Genomic DNA, 7079 nt, shown 5'->3' on the forward strand with positions numbered 1-7079 from the left:
GCTAAAAAGGAAGCACCATTACACTTTCTCTTACTCCTCTATCATACAAAATTGGATCTACAATCATTTTAAACCATCAAAACACTTTATTATAATTTAACAATTATTTTTTTATACATAAAGTATTGTTTACTTAAAATTCAAGATTATAAATAATTTATTTGAATTCATGTAATTAACTGTATATAAACATAATCAAATATTTGATAAGTATTTCATTAAAAATCTAAAATATATTTAGGATAATAATTGAATTCTAATAAAATATTAAATATTATCTTTATAAAAAATTATATTATTAATTTAAAAATAAATTACTTTGTCATTAAATTTAAATTAAATTATAATAAAAAAATTGAATTAAAGAAATTACACATAAAACAAGAACTTATAAATAGTTAATTTGATATTAATATTAATATATTTATTTTTCAAAATTTTATAATATCTTCAAATTTATATTTTATTCAAAAAATAAAAAATTTATTCATTTCTTAAAACTACATAAACAGTATTATAGCATCTACTTAGACAGAATAAAACAAAACATCAAAATCGATATATATTTCGCTGCATTGCGTGAGTACCCTTATAGTATACTTAAAAATATCTGGTTTTTTTGGATGAGTTTAATGAAGATCAATTATATGTGATTGTTTAGTAGTGATTTAATAATATAAAAAGTGGTTTATTCCGTAAACTTTTAAGGATAATTTATCTGCCGAAAGTCAAGTTATTTGTGAACATGCCCCAACTAAAAAAACACGTTTCTTCATCTATAAAAAAACTCTTGCGAACAACAAACAAGTTAATACATACGAATGGCTTAATTCATACAATTCTTGATACAAAAAAAAAAAGCCAACCAAACAACCTTTGTGGTGGTTTACATGACGTTTAGTGAGTAAGGGGTCATTTACCAAACGCTTACTTGTGTAAGCGCTTATGAAATCACATTACCTTAAATAAATATGGCAAGAATCAAGAATATTACCCGGTAAGAGCGAAATCAAGGACCAAGAGTCTTACCCGGCAAGTGATGACAACGACTCTTACTATGGTTAATGCTTACTCGTAAATTGTTGCATACAATACTGTTTTGATAGACTAAAACCTTACCCGGTAAGTAAGTGATAGCATTGAATTTTACCAGGAAGCAAGAAGCACTTACTGGGATAAGCTTTTGATAAATGGCCCCTAAGTGTTTATTGGGTTATTTAGGTAAGAATGACAAAGATTGAAAGCTTTATTTGGTAAAAGGCATCACAACAATTGAGATTCTCACATGCTACGTGAGAGAGAAAATTGTTACCAGGTTAATGCTTATATGGTAAAAGACGTTTATAACCAATCATTTTGATGCCAACAATGTTACCAACAAATAAGTGAGAATGATAATTTTTACTGATAAATGTTTACTCAATAAACAATTTGTAGAAGACCTCTTACTCATTTATTTGTATAACTAGGTTTGACCCCGTGTATTACACGGGGCATTTTAAATGAGGAAAATGAGTTGAGACTTTTCTTCAGGTATAAAAGAAAACTCTGAACATTAACTCTGAAACACAAAAAATCAGAGTTTTATTGTTAGGCTGGAAAATAACTCTGGACTAAAATCTGAATAAGAGGAATTCAGAGTTGTCTTCTAAGTCTAGAAATTATCTATGAGCATAACTCTGAGTCACAAGAATTTTGACTTTTTATAACTCAAAAACATGACAAATGTCCCCAAACTATAGAACTAAGTTTGAAATGGAATAATTAAGAGTTATGTTGTAAGTCTGAGAAATAACAAATATCTGATGATTTTAGAGTCATGTTTGAGTTTAGTTTGATTTAGGGGCGAAACCCCTAAACGACGGGGGTCCGGGGGCAACGCCTCCGGTGGCGGGGTCCAAGGGGGAGATCCCCTGGCTGGGGTCGAAAATGCTTCAAAATCTTAATTTGAAATTTTGAACCCAGTTTTGATGACCATTTCAGAGTTAAATTCAGACTTACAACTCTGAATTTTTTAGAGTTATGTTATAAGTCTGGAGGCCACTTCAGAGTTAAATTCAGACTTACAACTCTCATGCAGAAGACATCAAGAGAGAGAACTTTACTCAAGATTTAGGTGTCTCATATACAGAGCACGTGCTGTATTCCAAGGAAGATCAAGGCTTGAGCGCCAAAAAGGTTAAATGCTTGATGCAGAGCTTCACTCCAGACTAAGAGGCTCTGCATCAGACACAGAGCCTCTGCGTAGTATATGCAGAGCTTCTTATTCTCATACTCCCATGGAATGTGCACATGGTTCAGACTTTCCCGCAAGACCTCAAATTAGTCTGGGAGATGAATATCTTAGTCCTCTTCTCCATATTTAAAACTATAGAAAACATATCAGAGATTTCTATTTAGTCTGGGAAATCAGATAAATCACGAAAAAAGGAAAATAAACGTGTAGAGGGACACATGTCACTTAAATAGACCTATTTGAACCGTAAGTGAAAATTGTGTCTAAATACATGTTTAGGCGGGAAAAATCAATAACCGTCACACAAAAACATGACACGTGTCCTCAACATGGGCGGACCTGATATGGTGGCAAGGGTGGCACGTGTCACCGTATTATTTCGCCGCCGAAGGGTAAAAAATTTAGGTTTGTTAACGGTGCTACCGTATCGTTTTAGAAGGTGCTACCGTATTTTCCTGAAATCCAAATGATGCAACTAAAACCCAAACAAAACAAAGCCCAAATAACCAAAACCATACTTTATGTAATTATTTTTGGGTATATATTGACCGTTTTCAAAAGATGAAAACGCGTCGGGTACAAGTTTAGGAGTTGTTTATCGGTACTTGGGGCTGTAAACGGATCGAACGAATACGAACGGAGGCTTGTTCATGTTCGTTCGTTTAACTTAACCGAACACGAACGGTAAACGAACGAAAATATTTGTGTTCGTGTTCGTTCGTTTAGAAATTAGGTGTGTTCGTGTTCGTTTATGTTCGTTTGTAAACATGTTAAACGAATGAACATAAACGAACGGCCTAACCGAACATAAATAAATATTATTTGAATTCAAAGTAAATAAATAAAAGATAATATATTAAACTTAATATATAAACGAACATAAACGAACGGTAAATAAACGAACGAGACTCTTGTTCATATTCATTCGTTTAACTAAACGAACAAAAAAAATAGTTCATGTTCGTTCATTTATTAGATAAACGAACTTCCCGCCGAACGGTTCACGAGCAGTTCGCTGAACGTTCGGTTCGTTTACAGCCCTATCGGTACTATAAAAAACATATTTTTTATAATTATTTTTAGATGTATATTATACTATATTAATTATATGGTGTCACCGTTTGAAAAAATTTGTGGGTCCGTCCTTGGTCCTCGATGTTACTTATTTGTTAGGAGTATAGATATAACGAGATGTAAAAACTTATAAATCATAAATAAAATTATTTTTTTTTATAAAAATCAATATTTATGTATCAAAAAGAAATTGCATTTTTTTCCTTCTTAATTAATGAAGAATTAATGTTTTCAAAGAATAATTAAAAAGAAGGTCTTTCATGTCATTTCAACCTTTTCCCCTAATTTCTTCAAAATGAAAAAAAAAAGTCAATATTTTCAAAATAAATATATTATATTAATATAAATTTTCAATTTTAACGATTGTAACATTAATTATGTTATCAAAAAATTTAATACAATTTAATATTCAATAAAAAATTTAATACTTTTTATAACTATAATAATTCATATTATTTTACATTCTCTCTCCTACGAGTAATATTATCTATGTCTCAATATAAATGTTCAAGATGAAAAAGACACATAATCATATAAATATATATTATTACATTTTTAATTAGTAAGTAAAAAAAATTTACTATTTAGTAATAGAGTGAATAATGTAACCACAAGGGTGGTATCCGATTGGTCAGAACTTGGCCTCCAAATGTCAAAAGTGTCTGGAGGTCCTAGGATCAAATCCAAAGAAGAATAAAAATCATTTTGTGGCCACGGATGTTCAAATGCAATGACTTTGAGATACTCGCGAAGCGGGTGGTCACCTTGGGATTAGTCTGCTCGCATAGCGGATTAAATTTCCAGGTTAATCCAAAAAAAAAATGAAACTGAAAAATACTATTTTTGCTAGCGAAGCGGGTGGTTACCCTGTGATTAGTCGGCTCACATAATGGATTCAATTTCCACGTTCTCTGCTTCTAGTGTATAGTTTAGTTAGAAAAAAGATGAGATAATTTTATCCAAATACAAGACAAGTCTTGGGTTTGATCACAAGTTCCCTGCTAACTTCAGTCGTTGAGTAGGCGAAAAAATGACCTCTCAAATTGGTCTTCTTACAGGCAGATTTCGTATGAAACCAGTTGAAATTATCAGTAGTCAACTTTTTGTTCAAATTCTACAGTTTCTTTTATTTTAAATTCTAAAATTAATTATATTATTAAATACTTGAATACACTTAAAACTCAACAATCTTTCAATTAATAAATTAAACTTTTTATAAATTAATAATTTAAAAATGTAAAAAATGAATTTTGATGTTGATATATGTAAAAAGAAAAATACCAGGTAAAGATGTATTTAATAATGTATAGGGGTGCAATTAGTTTCTTTATATAAATAAAGAGAAAAATTTATCGTACTTAATATTTTATTTATTTTGAGAAATGTTACAGGGATTTCTGTTAAAGCTGGAAAAGCTAAAATTATGCATTGTTTTTTAAGGGTGTTAAAAAACTGTTGGGTCGTTCAAACCAATCGAACCAAGTTAAACTGAATTGTTTTTTTTTTCCTGATATGAGTGTCCTAGTCTAAAAAAATAGTCAAACCGTGTGGTCCAGTCTAGTATTTTGGTTTGAACGTTTTTTGAACAGTTTGGACTGGACTGGCCTCCAAAATTCACGTGTTTTGGTTATATTTCGTTTATATGTTGCACGTACAACTTTTATGTCCAAATAAAAAAAGGTTCGTACAAGACATTAAATTTTCAGTTGTCACTTCTCAATTATCTGCATTCCCTAAATCAACAAATTTGCAAAATCCGTCAAAAAAGATTCATTTTGGTTATCTACTTGATCTTCTTAATGCATTTTGGTCGTCTACAAATTATATATATATATATATATAGAGGAGTGGTCAAATAAAAACCGCCCTCATTTGTGTAAACCGTGCAAACCACATTCATCCGTCGATTTCATTATTTAATCTTATGAAATTTTTTCATGAAATTGTTTAATCTTGGGAAATTGTTTCAAATAATATTTTTTTTTTATCAAGTTGTTTCATATATGGTTGTGAAATTGTTTCATATAATACTTAATGAAACTGTTTCATGTATTTCTCTAAAATTAATGAAACTGTTTCATGTATTTATCTAAAAATTAAAATAATGAAGATGATAATATCTATGATTAACACCCTCCACAATAAAAATGATTAATCAACCTCTCATAATTACAAAAAAATGAACAAAATGAAAAATTATGATTGGTTGAATGAGGTTTGCACGGTTTGTACAAATTGAGTGGTTTGCATTTGATCGCTCCCCTATATATATATATATATATATATATATATAGAGAGAGAGAGAGAGAGAGAGAGATTTGGGATCATGTGAAACCAAGAGAGAGATGAGCGATCAAATGCAAACCACTCAATTTGTACAAACCGTACAAACCACTCTCATCCGTCGATTTCATTATTTAATCTTATGAAAAAATTTCATGAAATTGTTTCATATAATACTTTTTTGATGAAGTTGTTTCATATATGGTTATGAAGTTGTTTCATATAATACGTAATGAAATTTTAATGAAACAGTTTCATGTATTTTCTCTAAAATTAAAATAATAAAGATAATAATCCATGATTAACACCCTCCACAATAAAAATGATTAATCAACCTCTCATAATTACAAAAAAATGAACAAAATGAAAAATTATGATTGGTTGAATGAGGTTTGTACATTTTGTACAAATAACGTGGTTTGCAAATTTTGTGTTAACTTTGTTAACCAAGTTCAACCAATCATATTTCATCTTTTTTTTAGGTTCATATATAACTCATATATTAATGACAAGGGTAATTAAGTAATTTGTCATTTATGTAACTCCCAAATCATTAATTGRGAGTTACAAATCTAAAAATCTCAATAATTGATGATTATGTAATATTGATATTTTTTATACATGTTCATGTTTTGTAATTTCTATTTATTCTATCCATAATGATATTAATTTTGTAATTGTTAAAGAATTTTCGGTTGTAAAGATTTCAATATCGTCCGAATAATATGGATAAACATATTGGAAAACAGATCGACAACAATGAGAATGAAAAGGTTAAAATCGCTTACGACTACAATCAGAATTCGAATTCATATATAATTGTTAAAGAATTGTTCACAAGTGTTCATATTGTGTTCATATGTACACTAGTTGCATATCTCAACATTGGCTTGCTTCTGAATGTGTTCATAATGAATGAACTATTGTTCACAAACTGTTTATATTGTGTTCATATGTACACTAGCTGCATATCTCAACATTGACTTGCTCCTGAATATATTCATAATGAATGAACTATTGTTCATAAACTATTCATATTGTGTTCATACCTGTTTTTTTATTTATTTATTTTCGTGTAACAACTATTTTTATTATATTCATATTGTGTTCATAAATGCTATACAGTCCAAGTTCATATATATATATCAATTTTTGTTCGTATTTGACACAATGGTTCATATATATATATATATATATGTGTGTGTGTGTGTGTGTGTGTTTATATGGTTCTTACATTAACAAAAATAAATTAATAAAAATAATGAGATTTTTTTATTTTGTAACTCTCAATTAATGATATGAGAGTTACATAAAAAAGAAAATTACCTAAATACCCTTTTCTCTTTTGTTCACATATGTTATTTGAAATTGTAAATTTAAAAATTTAATTTTTATCATGATTAATCACAACCCTTTATTGTAAGAATCAATGGCCAAGATTGGTTAACAAAGTTAACACAAAAATCTTGGTTAGTATTTGAATCAA

Source organism: Cynara cardunculus, assembly GCF_001531365.2.
Source record: "Cynara cardunculus var. scolymus isolate 2C chromosome LG 15, CcrdV1, whole genome shotgun sequence".
In the NCBI taxonomy this organism is placed as follows: domain Eukaryota; kingdom Viridiplantae; phylum Streptophyta; class Magnoliopsida; order Asterales; family Asteraceae; genus Cynara; species Cynara cardunculus.